Raw genomic sequence first — 20,352 nt, 5'->3', positions numbered from 1 at the left:
ACAGAACTTCCTTCTGAGATTCAGGATTAAATTTGATAATTTGGAGTGAAGAATTGCTGAATAAGTCCATACTTTCTTAGATCAGCCCAGATCATAATGTGATGGATTAAAGATGCCTAGGGCCTGGCTTGCATGTGTTAGATTAGTTAGTATGTCAGGTTACATAGAATTTCTTGGTCATCAGGTTGGCATATTCTGTAGTTCTCCTAAATGTTTTTCAACATTTATGGATGTATTTATGGAAGATCATCTGTATGAGAATTGTCTGAGTAGGTTCTTACTGTTGCAGATTTCTTTACCTTATCCCAGAACAGAGGAATCAGAATAACCACAGATGAACCCTGTAATTCTGCATTTTATCAAGATACTCAGGAAATTCTTATGCTGAATAATATTTAAGAACCAATACATTATAGATAGTAACTTTCTCATACTTAAATACACCAAATGACATCTATATTAATGATAATAATAACAATGACTAAACTTTATTGAGTTCTTATTAGGTGCTTAGTAATAGTGGTAAGATCTATTAATATTCTGTAATTTCACAGTTATATTATGAGGATTATGAATTAATATAGTGCCTGAAAGACATGCACAGCTGTGAAATACAATTATCTTTTTATTTCCATGATCACAGAGTGATTTGGTAGCAGAATTGAAAATTGATTCCAGGGAACCATTTTTTTTCTACCAATGCTTACGAGAAAGACTTGCATGAATAAAAAGAAAATGTAATGTTTAATACCCAGCTCCAACATTGTCTTATCTGTCTACTTTTCCTCTTATTATATGGGTCCTTCCTCACAGAAATGACCAACTACTCATGGCTTCTCCTTTTTCTACATTTCCAGTAAAGAAGTATATTTTCATGGCTTCAGGAAATTATAATTCTTGGTCATTGACATATTCTCATCATTGGCACTTGCATACAACCAGTTGATTTATTTATTCAGATAGATGAGTCTATCAAACAACTGAAGAACTAAAACAGTGACAATAGCTTTCATGTACTTATCTGCTTTTTTTGATTGTGTTTCTTATCTTAATTTTGTCTTTCCCTTAACTTGTTTCCAATAGTTTTATCCTAAGTGTATTTACCTAAATAAGAAGTTAATTAATTTTAATTGCTTTAGAACAGTAATAGGGTCACAGTATTTCTTACTCACTTGATATTAATGTACTGAATTTTCTCCCTTTTATTGTGGGTAGCCATAGTTCATTTGTTTTCATTTCAGTATTACATTGCATTATTTGAATATACCAATATTTTAATTCTATTCTTCATTCAATAGATATTTTTCATGTTTATAGTTTTGTTCTATTACATACACTATTTCTATGAATATAGGTGTATGTATCTCCTGGAGCTTATGGCAAGATACATAGGAGTAGCAGTGTTCGGTCATAGATATGCATATCTTCATATTTACTAAATAGTACCACACCACTTTTCTGCCAGCAACACATAAAAGACCTGGTTTGTTTGCCTATTTATTTTAGTATAATCTAACTTTAATCAGAGTCTCTAATATCTCCCAAAGTGATAGAAGGAAATTGAATAATTTCAACTCCAATCACTCTTCTCCATTTTAAATATTATTGTTGTCTACATTTTTTGGTATTTTTTTCGCTAATTCATGGTGATAGTAATAGATACTCATGAAAAGTACAGACTCCCTAGATTCAAATCCTGGGTTTACTGTTTGTCAGCAGTGATTCTTTAACAAGTTGTTTAGTCTATTTTGGCCTGGTTACTCCATCTGTAAGTGAGGATACTATTAGTAACTATCCCTTAGATTTGTTAAGAGAATTAAACTTTTAATAAATATAAAGTACTTTAAAGAATTTCTAGCATATAGAAGTACATTAGCTATCACTTTTTATATTTTATTTGCTCTGAACTTTCTATCCCTACATTAGTAATGATTGTTAGTGTTTTTGAACAATTAATGCTTGATTGGATTTATTCATGCTTGCTAATTTCTTTGTTTACCATTGCTTCTTGCATCCTACTCCTTCCTTTATTATCATAAATTTCTAACCTTCCTGAATTATGTCTTGCAATCATTTCTTAGATAAATATGTGTGAGTGGTAATTTTTTATAAATCTAAAAATCTTTTCCTTGTGCTTCACTTCGGAATTGTGGTTTAGCCAAGCATAGAATTTTAGTTTGCATATTTTCACTCAGCAGTGGGAAGACTCATTGTTTTTTTCCTCTATTCCTGCTAATGAGCAGTATACTAACTGTTTTTATTAGCTTGAAGATGGCCTGTCTTTTTTCTTTGGGTACTTTCGAGAGATTTTCTTTGTTTTAGTATCTGGTTATGTCAAAATATTAAACTTTATATATTTGTATATATGACATCCATTATTTGTGGATAATGTTCAGCTATTATGTTTCTTTCTCCTACTTTACAATATATTTCTGCAATATAGCAAAGTATATAGTTCCATGGTCTCAGTAGCTGAGGAAACGGAAACACAGAGGTTAAATGCTTTTCTAACAACAAAAGTAATTTTAAAATGTTAAGTGTCTACAAGAAACCAATAGATGAATATCTTAGTAATAATGATAATTATTATCACAGAAATTAGTTGTGATGTTTGAGCCAAAAAGACTCATGATTCATCTCTATGTTATAGAGTGCCAAGCCAGACAGAAAAAGTATTTGAAAAATGAAATGATCCAGAAAAAAATAGGTCTGTTGAATGTTGTAAGATATTTCACTGCTTCTAGCACCTGTATGCTAGAGTTACCATTGGGCAGATGTTGGTTCAAGTGGCAGACTGGATAACTTTTGGGAGGTTCCAGGAGGCAGGTCCTACAGCGCCTTTTAGGTCCTAGAATTTTATTGATGTTCATTACTGATTCTACTTTGGGCATTCAAATAATCATTCTCTACAGTAGAATTCTCTGAGTGATGGTTCCCAAAAAGATGTGTTCACATTCTAATCCCCAGAACTTATCAGTATTACCTTATATAACAAAATATGTGATTAAGTCAAAGATCTTGAGAGGAGGAGTTTATCGTGGATGATCTGGGGTAGGGGGAGGCCCAAAATGCAATCACATATATTCTTATAATTAAGAAGCAGAGGGGATTTTGAGAAAGATGATGAAGCAGTGTGATACAGTGATGTAGCCATAAGCCAAGAGCCACTAAAAGCTGAAAGAAGCAAGGAATAGATTCTCTCATGGAGCCTTCAAAGGGAGAATGGCTCTGCAAACACCTTGATTTCAGACTTCTGGACTTTGGAACTGTGAGAGAATCCATTTCTCTCCTGTTTAAAGCCACCAAGTTATGAGGTAGTTTGTTATGACAGCCATAGGAAACTAATGCATCTTCCATCAGAGATGTTCTATGTTAAATACTTTAGGGCTGGAGTTTTGCTGTAGACTGAATGTTTTTGTACCCCTCCCTCAATTCATATGCTGAAATCTTAATCTGCAGTGTGATGGTGATTTGAGGAGGTGATTAGGTCATTGGAGCAGACTCCTCATGAATGCAATCAATGCCCTTATAGAAGAGGTACCATAAAAATTTCTGTCTCTTCTGTGTGAAATTACAGAGACAGATGGCTATGAACTTGGAAGCAGGCCCTCATCAGACAGCAGATCTCCTGGCACCTGCATCTTAGACTCTCCAGACTTTCGAACCCATGCAAAATAAAGGTTTGTTGGTAAGCCACTTAGCTTGTAATATTTTTTTGTTAAAGCAGCCAGAAAGGACTAAGATAGGTTTCTATTTTCCTGGAATTTTCCAGTTTTACCATTACTCCTGGTGTTACTGCTGCAGTCTGGCACTGCTGAACTTACAGAATAGGATAGAATACGTGATGAAGAGAATTTACAACTGGGGAGTCTGACAGTGGGTGTGTGATGAGGAGGCTGTGTTGATGTGGATGGAGGCATCTCTAACCCACATTCACACAAGGTTGAAGAGGGCTATCCCATTGAGTAGAGACAAGGTTTGTGTTTAAATTAGGAGCTGATTTTGGAACTAGAGAGATCAAGTATCATAGATCAGAAGAATGGAGCACAGAGCAGGCCAGACATATTTTCTTCTGTAGTTTACACAGGGTCTTAGCCATGTTAAATTGATTCCATTTTGAGGGGTGTGAGTGGCTCATTTGGCTAAGTGTCTGCCTTTGGCTCAGGTCATGAACTTGGGGTACTAGGATCGAGTTCCATGTCAAGCTCCCTTCTCAGTGAAGAGTCTGCTTTTCCCTGTCCCTCCCCCCACCCCATGTTTCCCTCCACCCCCTGCTAGCTTGTGCTCTCTGGTACACAAGTTCTCTCTCAAATATATATATATATATATATATATATATATATATATATATATATACACATACACACACACATACATAAAATAAAATGACTCCATGTTGTATATGGACTCTTCTCTCTCCACAATCTACCACATCCAACCAAATAGCATTCGGTGCCTTCAAAATGGTACCACGTCCAAATGGAGTTAAGTCATCCTTAACTCTTTCCTTTCAATAATCTATCACCTCCAAATGGTCCTAATCCACTATATCTGAATGGTACCAAGTACCAAATGGTATTTGGTTTTACTTGTTAAGTGTCTCTAAAATCACTTCTATCTTCTTTTTTACTGCAAACACCCCTGTTGTCTCTCACCCTGGCTATTGTCAACACATCATAGTCCTCTGTCTCCAAACCCTTTCTCTTTTAGTTAATCCTCAAAATTTTGTACATTGTTATAGAAGCTGTATTTCATGCACTGTCCTTCTCTGTTCTCAACCTTTCCGGGATTCCTGTCTGCAATGGATAAAGGATAAGCTCTTCAGCCTAGCTTAAAAGGCCATTCATAATATGGCCCCATACCTCTTCCCAATTTGTTTTCTCAGCACTTCCATATTGTCGATGACCTCATATCATAAGTATTCACTGTTCTCTACATCTGTCATGCTATTGAACATGATTATGCCTTTACACTTGCTACCTCTCTTTGATGGAGATTGTTATTTTCTACTTGGTAAAGTTCTGTTTATTTTTTAAGATTCGGCTCAAAAATATTCTCTTGTGAAGCTTTCCCCTACTCCTCATCCATTCTATACTCCCATAACACACTATAAAGAGCATTTTCACAAATTGTTTCATTTGTCTATTTCTTCTACTAAACTGCGAATACCACCACGCTAATACCATCATGTATTATTTACCTTATTCATTTTTGTATACCTACTTTTCCCATTTAGTACCTAGTACACAGTAGGTACTCCATATTTTTTATCTGATAAAAAAATCTTGATATTTTTATCAGATAAAAATAAATTTATTTAAATTTGCCTACAGTATTAAGTAGAAGAGTACAATGAAATAGTTAATTATATTATGCACTCTGACACATTTCATAGAGATAATCTCTGTGGAAAAAAATGTTAAAAGAAGTTGAAAATTAAACTATAACTCCATGTTTTCCAAGTTGCTAGATCTCTACTTTTGATAAATTGTCAGGCATTCTTATCAGATTTTTATCTGATATGTGACAAAATAGAAAATAATCTTTAAGCAAATGCATAATACATGTAGGGTTTGCTACATTTAAAATAATCCTGCCATGAATCTTTTTGTGAAATTGAAAAAACTCTTATAACATAAATAATTATCCCAAATTGTAGCTTCAGAATTTCTTAGATGGTGGAATATATTAAAATAGCAAAATGGACCGCATGTACTCTTTTCTTGTAAAAAGTAAGTTGAAACGTTTTCTTGCAATGATTGACATATTGAGGACACTGAAACTCTAGTCAGTAGTGGTGAAATTTCTAACTTTATATCAGAGAGTTTTCACTTATTGTGAAGTAAGTGAAATAGTTTTTTTGTTGTTCACTGTTTTCTTCTTGAGGGCAACTTATATCAAATTGGATAACTCAAAGTTCAGGTTGAGATTTTTTTGTACTTATGAGTAAAATATCTTCTTTTGTGTCTCTAACTCTTGTTTTATTTTTTCTCCTTTAAATTATCTTCCAGATTCAATACTAAATATGATTTCATTAAAAGGAAATTTTCTAAACAATTCTTAGGAAATCAAAACAGGCTGTTCTGCTGAAATATTAGCTTTTAATGCAACTTAAAATAGGAAATGTTTGTATTTCTTACATGATCATTTTAATAAAATAAATAATTGAATATCTAATAAGGGATGATTTAGTAAATTTTGCATTAATACCATAAATTTTAATTAACAGACAATGCTTTAAATGACTTCCACATATGAACACTAGCATTAGCTCTTGGAAACAATGGCAAATGACTTATATAAAAATTAATCCTCGGGGTAGCTGTTTTTGTGTAAGCTCTCCCTCCTTATGTATGAAAAATAGGAAACAGTTCTTAGCTAACATTTAATAAAATGGTCACAGAAATGTCTTTCTGTGAAAGGGTAAGCTCTCAGGCTGTTTGGGTTAAAAAAAATTCAAAGAAATGAACTCATTCCTGCTTCTGCTTCTTGTCAAAATTTCACTGAAATGAATATAGGTCTCTTATCAAAATGAACATGAGATGAATTGCAGAGTTCACTGTTCCCTTCTTTGCTGTTGGAGGTGCTGTTGGTTTTTCTTGCAGCTATAAATGATGCTGAAAGAATGCAGACCAGAATCTAATGAATTTTATGCCAAGCAGTCATAGAAGCAGCACACTTTCTACTGTCATCCTATTTATGGAGGTTTTTTGTGGGTTTTTATTTATTTATTTTTTTAGCTATTGATATAGAAAAGTCTGTAGAATTCACAATGTTTGATTAAGACTGGGGGGCAAAGTCTATCTTTTTGAGCACAACAGGCTCTAGTTTCTGTTTTTGTATTTCTCTTGAAGATAGAAATTATAAAGAAGGACTGTCTTTTAGGGAGGCTAATACTAATGCGAGATTATATTTAGAGATGTTTGCTTAAACAGAAATCCACTGGTGAAAGCCCAGTTGACTCATCAGTCACTAAAAAGATGCTGTAACAGTTTTCACTCTGGAATGTACTGTTGTAAGATATGAAACAAAACTTATATTTTTAAGGGGGGAGGGTGTTCATAGTACCACAAAAAACACAACCTAAAATACTAAGCAACTTGATTCAGAAAGGACTCAGAGCCCTAAAAGCCTTGGTCAAAAGTGTTTGTTCATGTGAAGCCAGCCCTCTGTGTTTTGTAAAGGGCCAATAAGTCAGATGATTTGATAAAAATGTTTTTGTGCACTTATCTTAGGAAAAGGAACTAAAAATTGTTTCCATTTTGGGATGTTTTAAACAAAGCCTTAGGAATATATTTTATTTAGTGGCCATATGGAGCCCAAAAGAATAGATATTTGCATTTCAGGGGCTTCTTTAAATGCATCAACTGAAGTAGCATATTTGCATATAGAGTAATTGAAGAAGGGTGGGAGTAAAGAGAGTTCTACAGAAATGTCAATTCCATCTGCTGTTTTAAGTCATGGTATAACCTTAATTTCAATTTTAGTTTTCTTGTCCCAAGTAATAATACAGAGCGAACTAAACATAAAGCACTGTAAGGGAAGAATAAGAAAAAAACCAGTGCTGCCTTTGAGGAGTTTGCAGTTCTACTTGAGACTTGACTTTTTTGTTTGGTGTGTAAAAACAGCACAGAGCTGAGCAAATGGTTTGTAGGAGCACTGAAAGGTTTTGTAATGACCACCAGTTCACCAACCCCATTTGGTTTCAGTGTTTGGAAAATCATTAGGTAAATTGCACATGAGATTTACATAACATAAATATAATATAAAAAAATAAATAAATATAGCATAATGTGATATTATATAGATATAATCTGTATTTTACAATATTAGCTTTATGATTCTTAGTCTACTCTTCATTACTTTTAAAGTATTTGTCAACACTGCTGGAAAAAATGATCAATGCTATTTCTCTCTTTCTTTTAGATTGATTTTGAGGTAACAAGATGACAGAGTTTCAAAGAAACATAAATGGGGTATGTGACCAAAAGACATTGGAGTTGAGAATATTATCTGTAAAAACTAATTTTGAATTAAGTACGTTTGTTGGTATGTGTTCCTTTTTTTAAAAAAAAATTAATAGGTTGAAAGTGAATATCCATAGGGTCTTTTCTTGAAGTATTTATGTGACCATCTACTGCTACTGGCAGACCCTTAAAAAAGCAGAACAAGATAAAATATAACTACATATGTATATATTTTACAAATGACAATGCTTACAAAACTGATTAGATACCTAATGTTAATGACTCATGAGTTTTCAATGAGATAATCTATTTCCAACATATTCTCTCTAGTTGCCTGTAGGGAATAGTCAGTGTAGCACTGAGGACAGGGGCAGCTTATGTATATATAAGATCTAGGTTTGTTTCTAGGTACTAGATGTCAAATTATTCAGCATTGATGACTGTGGTCAGGGAGATTTGAACACCCAGGAAAGTTTCAATAAACTAAAGGAATTCAGTTGCTTTTAACCAATGTGATGACTAAAGGCAAAATTTCCAGGACTTGTATATAAAAGGGGAAGATCCAAACCCTGTAGTAATAAAATTTGATAATGTAGAAAAATACTTTGAATACAATAGAAGAAGGAGGAGGTCATCATCTCTCTCCTATAATACCTTTGCTTGAATTGTTTGGAAGAGTTATTTTGGGGTTGAGGTGTATTTCATTTAGAATTGGAATATTTTAGGATGAAAAAATTGGTCTGGAAAGAAAATACATTTTTGATTCTAGGACACAAAAGAAAAATATCAGTTCTAGTTCATGTTAATCCTTTTTCTGTAATTATTATGCACATGTCACTCAAGTTAATTTCTTTTTTCTCGAGAGAGTAATTATTGAATATTCATAGATTACCTTTATTAGTTGGATTTATTTACTCTGCAAGATTATTTATTATTGAAAATGTTTTGAAATCAGTTCATTATGGTCAATGAACCGTCTGCTCATAATGTAAAAAAGCAACCATATTGATTAAAGTTTTAGTGTATATACATTTATATGACTCATTAGGAAGTAACATGGAATTTACATTTTTTATACTTAACATCATAAGGCCTTAGAAGATATAAAAATATCCCCTTATAAGCTTCTTACAAAAACCCTGAAGTTTTGCTTTTCATATTTAAGTAATGAATTCACATGCACTGATTTGTGTCATTACCATAAATTGTATATCATCACCGTAAATTAAAGTGAACCTCATTTTCCCAGTGATCTGAAATGCGACCTCTCTCATTTGTTTTTTCCGTTTATATATGGACCTGGTTCTGGGCTCTCTAACCTGGTTCTGGGCTCTCTAGTCCATTCCATTGAGCAGTTTGGAGTTCCCTAAATTAAATCACATTGTCTTAATTCATATAGTATTAAAAAATGCACTGTTTTCATTGAAGGCAAATGTGCCCTCATTATTATTCTTTTTTTTAATTTTATTTATTTATGATAGTCACAGAGAGAGAGAGAGAGGCAGAGACACAGGCAGAGGGAGAAGCAGGCTCCATGCACCGGGAGCCCGATGTGGGATTCGATCCCGGGTCTCCAGGATCGCGCCCTGGGCCAAAGGCAGGCGCCAAACCGCTGCGCCACCCAGGGATCCCACATTATTCTTCTTCTTTATGAGTACTTTGAATATACTTGTCTATTTGCTCTTCTATAAGCATTTTAGAATCAGCTTATCAAATTTTACCATAGGATAACAAATCCTATGGTAATTTTGATTTGGGTTGCATTGAATCTTCTGCTCAATTGGAAGAGAATTGACATTTAAAAAAATGCTTTTTCATTCATAGATGTGGCATATGTTTCCATTCGTTTATCATCTAGAGTGTCTTAATGCTTGTACAATTTTCTCTATATGGCTCTTGAAACAATGTTTCCTAGATATATTCCTAAGAACCTTATAATATGTGTTGCTAACGTTAAATATTATTTTTACAAGGTCTTTCCCCTAATTGTTTATTAATCGGATTTAAAACAGAAGTTTTTCTGTAATTAATCATGTAACTAACCACCTGGCTGTATTTTTATCAGTTCTGATAAATTTAAGGTTGATTATTTTGAATTTTCTCAATTATATCATCTGTGAATAGTGAATTTTGTCTCTTCCTTTCAAATCCCTAGTCTCTCATTTTCTTCTAGCCTGATGCCACTAGACATCGCAACTAAATATTGATTTGAATTAATTGAATCTTTGTTAAATTTATGACTTCAAAAGAGCTGTTTCTTATATTTTACCAGGCTTTTATCAGGCTTATCAGGTTAAGTTAGTTAATTTCTCTTATTATCTTGCTAAAGTTTTTATCCTGAAAGAGTGTCTATTTTTTTCAAATGTTTTCTTTTTCTTCATTGATTGAAATGATCATATGCTTTTCCTTACCTTTTAAATAATTTTATTGATAATGTTAAATCATTCTTGGATTTTTGGGGAAATTCTAAAATGTTCTTAAGATATTACATATTTTATTCATTGTTTGATTTGGATTGGTATTATTTTGTTCAGAAGGCTTATCTCTGTGTTTATGAATGAGATTGGCCTGTTCTTTTTCTTTTTTTGAACTGTCTTTATCAAAGCTGTATATTAAGGTTTGAGACCAGTATACTGGCTTTACTGAATGATTTGGGCAATATGCTCCCCCTCTTTTTTTTTTTTCTATTATCTGGAAGGCTTTATATAAAATTGGAAAGATTTTATCACCTAAAGTATATTAGACCTTCCCTGGTAAATCACTCAGGCCTGGAATCTTTCTCTTTTTTAGTATTGATCAACTTTTATTATAATTTTAGGTCCACTCAGTCTTTCTACTTCTTGAAGAATTTATAGTTCTATTTTTTATGAATTTGTTGATGATTTAGCTAAGTTTATGAATTTACTGACAAGCCTTTCTTTTATTCTCTTCTCTCCTTTCTTAGGACTCCAGTTGAATATACAGGATATTTTCATTCTATCTGCCATGTGTTATATGCCTGTTTTTATGAATTCATTTTATTTCTGTATTCATTTTATATTCTACATTTTGCACCTGCCAATTCCACTGTCTTAAGAGTTTGGTGAGTTAAACCTTTTTTTTTCCCCTTGTTTCTGCCACTTCATTCATGATGTCTTCACTCCTTGTTTGTTTGATGGTGTTTAGAAACTTAATGTGATTGACCTTAATCTGGAAATACTGGGGACTTAGCTTGGGAATGCTTTTCTTCAGTTTTTGTTTCTGCTGAGAGTCCAGGGGTAGTGTAGATCTAGGAGTATATGAGGCTTTTAGGATGTCCTAGTTTAAATTAGATGTCTCATCTTCAATTTCTTTACTCTTTTGCTGGCCCAAAGGTTAAGGTATAATTCAGTAGTATTAAAGGATGTGCCCTTGGAGCAATAGTGTTTTTCCCACATGCTTATCTCTCACTTCTTGCACATTCAACTCATAGTTTATTCCATCTGAGTGAGGAATAACAGATTTCTTCCACTTCCTGGAAGCAATGAATGCATTGAGAACTTGTAGCCATTATGTAGTTGACTTTTTGTAGGAGCATCTTTCAGAAAATTCAATCTACCACGCTACCAGGTGTAGAACCCTCACACCCTTATGTGATGGTTGAACTAGTATAGAATTTTTGTGGCTCTTTGGAGATGCTCTGTCAATATTATCTAGCATTTATTTTTTTCTGATGAGAATTCTGCTAATGCAATTATTATTGTTTGGTGAGTAATTATCTATTTCTGGTAAAATTTTATTTTATTATGCCATTTTTAATGTAAGCTTTAAAAATTTTAGCCCAGTAATTGGATGTCCTTTTGCTTGAAGTCTCTTTTCTATCTCCCTTCCATCCTTCCTTCCCTTCTTCCTCTCTTCCTAATATCTTTAACCCCCTGCGCCATGTTCATAGTGAATATTCTATCACTTTCTTCAAATTTAATAACCTATTAATTCAAGAATATTATATCTGATTTATTAATTTTTATTTTTATTTATTTTTAAGATTTTATTTATTTATGAGAGACACAGAGAGAGAGGCAGAGACACAGGCAGAGAGAGAAGCAGGCTCCACACAAGGAGCCCAACATGGGACTCGATCCTGGGTCTCTAGGGTCACACCCTGGGCTGAAGGCAGGCGCCGAACTGCTGAGCCACTCGGGCTGCCCTGATTTATTCATTTTTAATTTCAGTGTCTGTGTTCTTAATTTCAAAAATGTTGATTTGTTTATTTTCATTTTTAGCTGCTCATGTTTCATAATATATATATATATATTTTGCCTTGGTTTGTTTGGTTATTATAGCATTATTAATTGTCATAGACTAGACTTTTACTTTGCACTATGTCTTCAATGAGATACTGTTTTTCTCTCTCTTTGCTCTTTTCTTTATTGGTTAGTAGTATTGTGGCTGCCACTATGTGGCTCATAAGTCCTCTTTCAGATAGGAATCTTAGATTAATAATTAAGAGGTTTTTGCTCTAAGGACTTTTGGAGAGTTTAACAGACCATGTAGGTTGTCCAGTGAGTTGCTTGGCTTAGGATGAGATTTTGAAGCTGTAACCTGCCTTCTCAAGTTGGTAGCTTTATGGAAGCTATACCCTCCTGCATTCAGTTGTCTATAGCAGTTTTCAACCAGCTTTCAGGCACCAGAAAGGCCAGTCCTGGCTCATTTCTAAGCAATAAACGTAGTTCAGGTTTTCCCTCTTAGTTGGTCATTTTCATTCCCTGGCCACTTCTGTCTGCTTCTGGACTCAGAGCAACAAGGCCTGCAGCTTTAGGACTTCTCTCCCTTTGATGTTTCTCTTTCATTTTCTGTTCACAGAAATATCTTCCTAATTTCTATGAAAGCACTTAGATGCACTTAAAATTGAGTTAAATATATATTCTGGGCCATATATAAATAATGCTTATCTTAAGCATATTTTAATGCTTATTTTTATGATATATAACAATACTACTTTATTTTATTTTTTAAGATTTTATTTATTTGTTCATGAGAGACACAGAGAGAGAGAGAGGCAGATACACAAGCAGAGGGAGAAGTAGGCTCCATGCGGGGAGCCCGACGTGGGACTCGATCACGGGTCTCCAGGATCACATCCTGGGCTGAAGGCAGGCGTTAAACCACTGAGTCACTGGGGCTGCCTAATAATACTACTTTAAAAATGATGAGACTCAATCGACTGTACTTGCTATGTTCAGGAATAAGTTTAAATTGCATATTACTTTTTTTTTTAACTTGCAGAGTTTAACTTTTTCAAAGTAATTAAGTCCATAGTTATCTTATTATACATATTTGGATAACTGTCCTTCGCGAACTCTCTAAATGTTGCACTATGCTATAGTGAAAACAGCATAGATTTTATTGTCAGGCCAAAGTAGGCTCCCATCTCAGCTCCAATAACCAAGGGATTGAGAAAATTTCTAAACCGTATTTTCTTTCTAAAACCAAATCATTCCTTAAATATGAAGGAAGAATTAGATCAACATGCTCTCTAATTCTTATTCAACCTGATTTTATAAAAAGACACAAAGAACTTGACAGGCAGATCTTCATTTATTCACTTGTGATCTGTGGCAGGTATCACCAGTTACACTCAGGAGTTTCCACCTGAGCTGAGATCCAGCTGTGGAATTCTCAACAAAGAGCTCCTATCAATTGATAAAAGATGACTGCAGAAATCATATGTGATTTTAGCTCTCCCTTTCATCTTTTTCTAATATGTTGCTTTTATTTATTGCTGATATGCATCTAGCAAATGAATGAACAGGTCCAAGGAAGTGTTAATATCTCATATGATTTAATTTTAGATGTGTCACTTTTCTTAAACACACTAGGATATAGAACCAGTCATTTTACAGAATAAATTCTATTTGAGTGGCAATAACTATCAACTGGTAGGAAAGGATATGGATAAAAATTCCTTGGCAGAATAATAGTGTAGCATAAAAGCACTTGGGATAGCATTTGCAAAATGTATTCTACAGACTGTGAGTGTAAGTTGCCAGAAAAGAAAAAAAAGAAGTTTTCATAAGAAAATAATTTCGTGATAAAATAGAAGTTTAGATTCAGTGAAGTTAAGGATATTTTTTTTTTCTTCTCACAAGAATTCCCGAGAAGGGGAAATAGTAAGCATTCTTTCCCAAAGGTAGTTGTCGATGGAACACTTTTTTTGTAGGGTTTTTATCGGCTTTCTAATAGATCTAAGGCTGGTATGCCCTACTTCATTCTGCCAGCCAGCTTGCTTTCTGACTGCTGCGCATTCGCTGTTAATAGTTTCTATGTGTTCCATATCAGCTGTTAAGTATTTTGAAAATCATTTTCTATAGACTACATCTTAGAAAATGTCATTTGAAAGGTTGTGTCATTGACAAGGCAAAAGTTATATGAAATTGGGGACATTTATTATATTTGTTTTTGTTTCAGACCTTTTTATTTTATGCAAAATAAATTTTACTTAATATGTTGATTGCTATGGGATACATAAAGTGCTAGTCTAAGCCTTGTATTTATAAAAACACATTCAACTGAAACACAACTAATTCATGTCCAAGGTAGAAATTTGGGAAAACAGATAAACAAGAAGGAAAAAAAAAGTATAAATATAAAAAAAAAATCAATCTGGGATATTTCCCCCAGTCCTTCTGTTAAGTGCAATGAAAAATACTGAATATTATGTATAAAACAAACATAAGAAGACTCAAAACGTGGAAGGAGCAAGGCAGACTAGTTAGGAATCTTTAGACACAAGAAACCACACAGTGGTGACTTCCTTGTATTTTCTTTTTACCTCCTACATCCCAAACTGGGACTTGAGGAAGCTAAAAACCTACAAAACACCAAGGGCAGAAACATAATGAAAGAATAGCCGAAAAAGCCATTTCTTCTTTTTAATCACTCAAAATACTTCACTCTCATAACTTTTTTCTCTAAAGAATACTTCTCTTTTAAAATCCATCAGTGATTTCTAAACGAACTCTTAAATAGTCCATTTATTATTTTCCCTTTGCTGCTGTAAATGCATCAAATTACCACAAAATTAGTGGCTTAAAACAACATAAAGTCACTATGCTACAGTCCTTAGGTCACAGTCTGAGATGGATTGGTGCGGCAACATTCTTTTCTGTAGACGAGAATCCATTTCCTGGCATTTTCCAGCTTTTAGAGATCATGAGTATTCTGTGGTTTATCTCTTTCTATCACCTCTGTCTCCCTCCTCACATCTTTTTTGACTCTGACCTTTCTACCTCCCTCTTATAAAGACACATGTATTTGCCTTGACTTTACCCTGATAACAATAAAGGAAAATCCCTCCATCTTGAGATCCTTAATCACACTTGGAAAGTCCCTGGCCATCCATGTAAGACATCTTCATTGTTTCTGAGGATTTGTACCTGGACATATTTTTCAATGTTCCAGGACCATTTTCTTTTGTGTAGCAATTATGGTATCAACTTTCCTTGGATTCTGTGACACTATACCACTCTGTTTTATATTTATTTAAAATTTTTTTAAAATTTATTTATTTTTTTTATTTTTCTAAAGATTTTATTTATTTATTCATGAGAGACACAGAGACAGAGAGAGAGAGAGAGAGGCAGAGACACAGGCAGAGGGAGGAGCAGGATCCATGCAGGGAGCCCGACGTGGGGCTCAATCCCGGGTCTCCAGGATCACACCCTGGGCCGAAGGCAGGTGCTAAACTGCTGAGCCACCGGGGCAGCCATATTTCTTTCTTTCTTTCTTTCTTTCTTTCTTTCTTTCTTTCTTTCTTTCTTTCTTTCTTTCTTTCTTTCTTTCTTCTTTCTTTCTTTCTTTTTCTTTCTTTCTTTCTTTCTTTCTTCTTTCTTCTTCTTCTTCTTCTTCTTCTTCTTCTTCTTCTTCTTCTTCTTTATTTCTTTCTTTCTCTTTCTTTCTTTCTTTCTTTCTTTCTTTCTTTCTTTCTTTCTTTCTTTCTTTCTTCTTTTTTTTGATGTTATTTATTTATTCATGAGAGACAGAGAAAGAGAGAGAGAGAGAGGCAGAGACACAGGCAGAGGGAGAAGCAGGCTCCACGGGAAGAGCCCAATGCAGGACTGGATCCAGGGATCCAGAGATCCAGGATCACACCCTGAGCCAAAGGCAGATGCTCAACCGCTGAGCTACCCAGGCGTCCCTGTTTTAGATTTCTTAAACAGCTGGCCATTTCATCTCAATTTTCTTTTCGATATTTTTATTTTCTACTCTTTCCTTAATTATTTGGGTTTCTCAGGTTCTTTTCTCACCTCTTTTCTCCTCCTGAGCGACAGAGCTCATTCTCTATGTGAATCCTATAGATCTCTTTCATACTTCTGACCCTGAGATTGAATTTCACACAAATGACCCAAAGACATTTCAAATACAGCATATCCTAAACTGAAATAATTTTTTGCACCATCAGAAGTGAACCATTTTGCACCATTCAGTTTATGCCACTTCCATGCACCCTTTGCCTAAGTCAAGTCCATCCTTCCTCACTTCCCCAAGTCATTGAATCCACATATCACATTAAATCTCTATAATCTCTACAATTTCTCCATATGCACAGCCACCCCAGTCTAGGCCACAGTGTCTTTTTCTTAGATTTTGGCAACAGACTTCCAAATGGTTTTACATCTAGGCTTGTTTCCTTTGAATCCATTCTTTACATTGCAGTCAGGCTAACAGTCACTCAAGCAGCTGTAGTCCTCATTTGTAAATGACAAATCTAATCCCATCCCATTCCTATTTAAAATCTTCCAGTGGGGGCACCTGGTGGCTCAGTGGTTGAGCATCTTGCCTTTGACTCAGGTGGTGATCCTGGGGTCCTGGGATGGAGTTCCGCATCAGGCTCCCCACAGGGAGCCTGCTTCTCCCTCTGCCTATGTCTCTGCCTCCCTCTGTGTGTCTCTCATGAATTAATAAAGAAAATCTTTAAAAAAAAAATCTTCCAGTGACTTAACTGGTGTTAGAATAAAGAGGAAACCACTGGCTCAGCTTTGTGTGTAGTCTCCTGTATATTGAGGAACTGGCTTCCTCTCTACTCTCATCTCCTATATTTTTACATGCTCCAATGTTTCCCTTTCTCTGTCTCTTTCTCCATCTCTATCTTCATCTCTATCATCTATCTCTCCTCCTGGCTCTCATATATGGTGTTTATGCTATTTCTTCCATCTAGAACATTTTTGTTTCACTTGTCACCTGTTACTCGTTTTTCAGATTTCTAACTCCTCCAGGAAGCCTTTTCTGGACAGGAGCTCAGGTTAAATGTATAAATGTATCTTCTTAAAGACTCCAATACCACTCTATATACTTTGTTTCAAATTACCCTCCTGCCCCTTTATAATTACCTACCAGCCCTAGGCTGTGAACCTTGTGAGGATAGGCATAGAGCTTATATAATAGGTATTCATTAATTTTCTGATGAAAGAAGAAATAAGAAATTATAATATTTTATGAATACCAACTGAGTGTGAAGAATTGTAAATTTTATTTTATTTGAAAAATAGAAACATCCTACTGGTGTAAATATCATGTTTTCTTAACAAGAGGGGGAGAGAAAAAGAATCAAGATAATTTTTTTCAAGATAATTTTTAATATCCATCAATGATATGTTTGAATTATAATAAATTAACAAAAATTAATAATAAAATTGGTTATGTAAACAAAATCCCACATTATTTTTGGAATGAACAAACAGCATTTTGAATTGCTGACTCTGTATTTGTGACTACCTATAAACTGGGAATGAGACACTTACAGAACTTAATCTTGACCAAGTACCATAAAATTAGGGCTATTAAAACAATATACCACAGATTTTTTTAATGACAATAATTACAAAAGGTTTAGGTTCAAATTTTGATTCTTCACATCAATAGCAACCTTCTTCTTTAAGTCTTAAACAAGTCTTAAATTGGACTTTTAAGTTTTATGAACTAAATACAAGAGTTTTAAATTATCTGAAAATAGTCTGTATGTTAAAATTGCTAAGCTCTGAACATCTGTGTTTTTTGGTGCCCCATTTTCTTTGATTTGGATGAGGAGATATTAAATTCTTCTTAACTCAAAACAAGAAGCTATAAGAAATATGCTTCAGTATAAAAACCGTTCAAAAACGATAATCATTCCTAAATCTCTAACTATTCTGCAGAAGATTTATTCACTTGCTTTCTCTAATCATAGATTTTTTTTTCTACTTTGTCACAGAGTAAGATTGTTTCCTTGAGGCAAGAAAGAAAAGCAGAGGTCCTGACAAATAAGAGGTAGCCTCAGGGGAAAGGAGCTACCGTCAACACTTAGAACTTCTTCCCTGAACTCAATGAGAACCTTTGAAAGTAAACATCGGAAGGCAAAAAAAAAAAAAAAAAAAAAAAAAAAAAAAGATGGTGTGAGTTACTGGCTTTTTATCACATAGTTTAACATTAAATCTTTTTATTATGTGGTCATTTAATACATATTTCATATATGCTAAGTAAATGTTATTAGTAATACTGCTTCATGATGAAGATTATTCAGTTTTCAGATTTGATTTATAAATACTCAAACCAGAGTTGTTTGAGTTGGAGAAAGTCAAGGATAACACAAATTAACTGTAGGTGAAAGTAAGACGGAGCTATAGAAAGAAATCCAGGATACGAAGGTGCTTTAAAATAAAAGAAATAATAAAGGCCAACTTAGTGATATAAAGGAAAATACATTTTTGTTTTAATCAATATTTGTGTTACCAGTCTGAAGCAAGTAATTTACATTTCTAAAAATCAGTTTACTCATCTGCAAAATGGTTTCTGCCTAGGGGATCAGTGAAGATAACAAATGCCTATTTCAGTGGGTGTTGCATTTTTCTGACATATTCTGAGTCAGAAAATCAAGAGAGAAGAAATAGGGGTGGGGTTTCTCTGAGAGGGAGTAAACATTTGCTAGATTCCAGTGATGATGATCCCAGAGCATTAGTTCTCACATGTTTGTTTTTAGCAGCTGTGAGAAAACAATGAAATTAGTTTTGGCCCATATTAGGAAATGTGTATAATCCTGAGTCTGTCTACAGCTCAACTCAAAATCTGGAAAACTGGGTCTGTGATTATCGTACATGTAAACAGGTGTTGGAAGGGGGGATAAAAAGAGTTACAAAAAAAAAAAACAAAAACAAAAACAAACAAACAAACAAAAAAGAGTTACTTATCTGGAGGGATAGTAAATAGAAAATAAATGCTTAGAGATGCCTGAGATGTTAAAAAAATGATAAAAACATTAAAGCAGGCTCCATTTGATGATATTTTAGTTAAATATCAAAGTCTTTTTGTAGATTGAAATGCTCAGGACAAATCTCTTTAAAATGTCATGGATGACAGCTTTGTAAAACTGTGTGAACCCATCATCCTCACGAAATGTTAAACATTGATGGTTCTAAAGAAAGTAAATGCAATTCTTTTGAATTTAATAAGAAATTTTGGTAGTGGTTTTTTAACTGAATGCATCACCACATTGAGGTAAAAAATTCTTAAAGTGAAAGGAAATAAAGAATTATGCCTCTTTATCTCTTAAAAGAAAATGAACTGGTAAATTAAGAAGGATGTAAAAGATGAATGAAGAGTTAGAAATTTTATTGTGATCAGAAATATTGAAAAGGATTGAGGATTCAACCAAGGGAGGGGAGGTGTGGATACTGACATTTTTCTCAGGCTATCTTTTGCTGTTGTCAAACATGAGTGATTATGTGATCCATACATGGCATCTATAAAACACACTATGACCTAAGATCATAGAAGTAGAACAAGAAAATGTTTTCAGATTTTTATTATTATAGTTGGACCACTTGAACTTGATATTCCTCTGGGATTTTCTCCCTTTTTCTGATTGTGTTGGATACCTTTGATTTTGCTCTGTGAAATTTTAGCATCCTTTTTCTCTTGTCCTCTTCAAGAATAGTCTTAGCGATGTTTTCAAATCACATGAATCAAGGGCCTTGAATAAAATCTATCTCATACCTTCTCTGATCCTGTTTCCTATTTCCTTGCACACTTCTGTCCATTTCAGAAAGTAAATGGAGTTTCCACTTTTCATTGCTGCTCTTCCAGTATGACTTTTAAGGACATTAAAATAATCCTTTCTATTTTACTAAAAGTGATCTTGCCCTTCTCCTCCCTTTTCTCAGTTATTCAACAAACACCTCTGAATCATTAAGGTTTGTTGTGTGTTGGTCTTATTTTGGAAAATAGCCTTACTTTTGAAAATGGTGAAAATCCTGACCCTTTAAGGGAACAAGGAATATGGCTTCCAGGCTAGAAGGACACTGAGTTATTCAGCATCATAACAATTTCTTACTTCTTAATATACTGCAGTTAATTAAATCATCAACTAGACACATCCTGTTTATTGCTCTTTTGG

The 20,352-nt window shown here is 34.0% G+C and overlaps 1 long non-coding RNA gene across 1 annotated transcript; it reads left to right on the top strand.

Annotated features, from left to right (window-relative positions):
- Positions 1-3,574: 3,574 nt before the first annotated feature.
- LOC119867288 lies at positions 3,575-18,308 on the top strand. The gene is made up of 4 exons (XR_005383062.1): positions 3,575-3,688; positions 7,927-7,976; positions 10,912-11,049; positions 18,175-18,308. It is a non-coding gene; the product is annotated as an uncharacterized LOC119867288 (long non-coding RNA).
- Positions 18,309-20,352: the final 2,044 nt, after the last annotated feature.

The sequence above is a fragment of the Canis lupus genome, chromosome 33, assembly GCF_011100685.1.
Source record: "Canis lupus familiaris isolate Mischka breed German Shepherd chromosome 33, alternate assembly UU_Cfam_GSD_1.0, whole genome shotgun sequence".
Classification (NCBI taxonomy): domain Eukaryota; kingdom Metazoa; phylum Chordata; class Mammalia; order Carnivora; family Canidae; genus Canis; species Canis lupus.
Note: the sequence above shows the minus strand (reverse complement) of the source record. Positions and strands in the feature narration are given on the sequence as shown.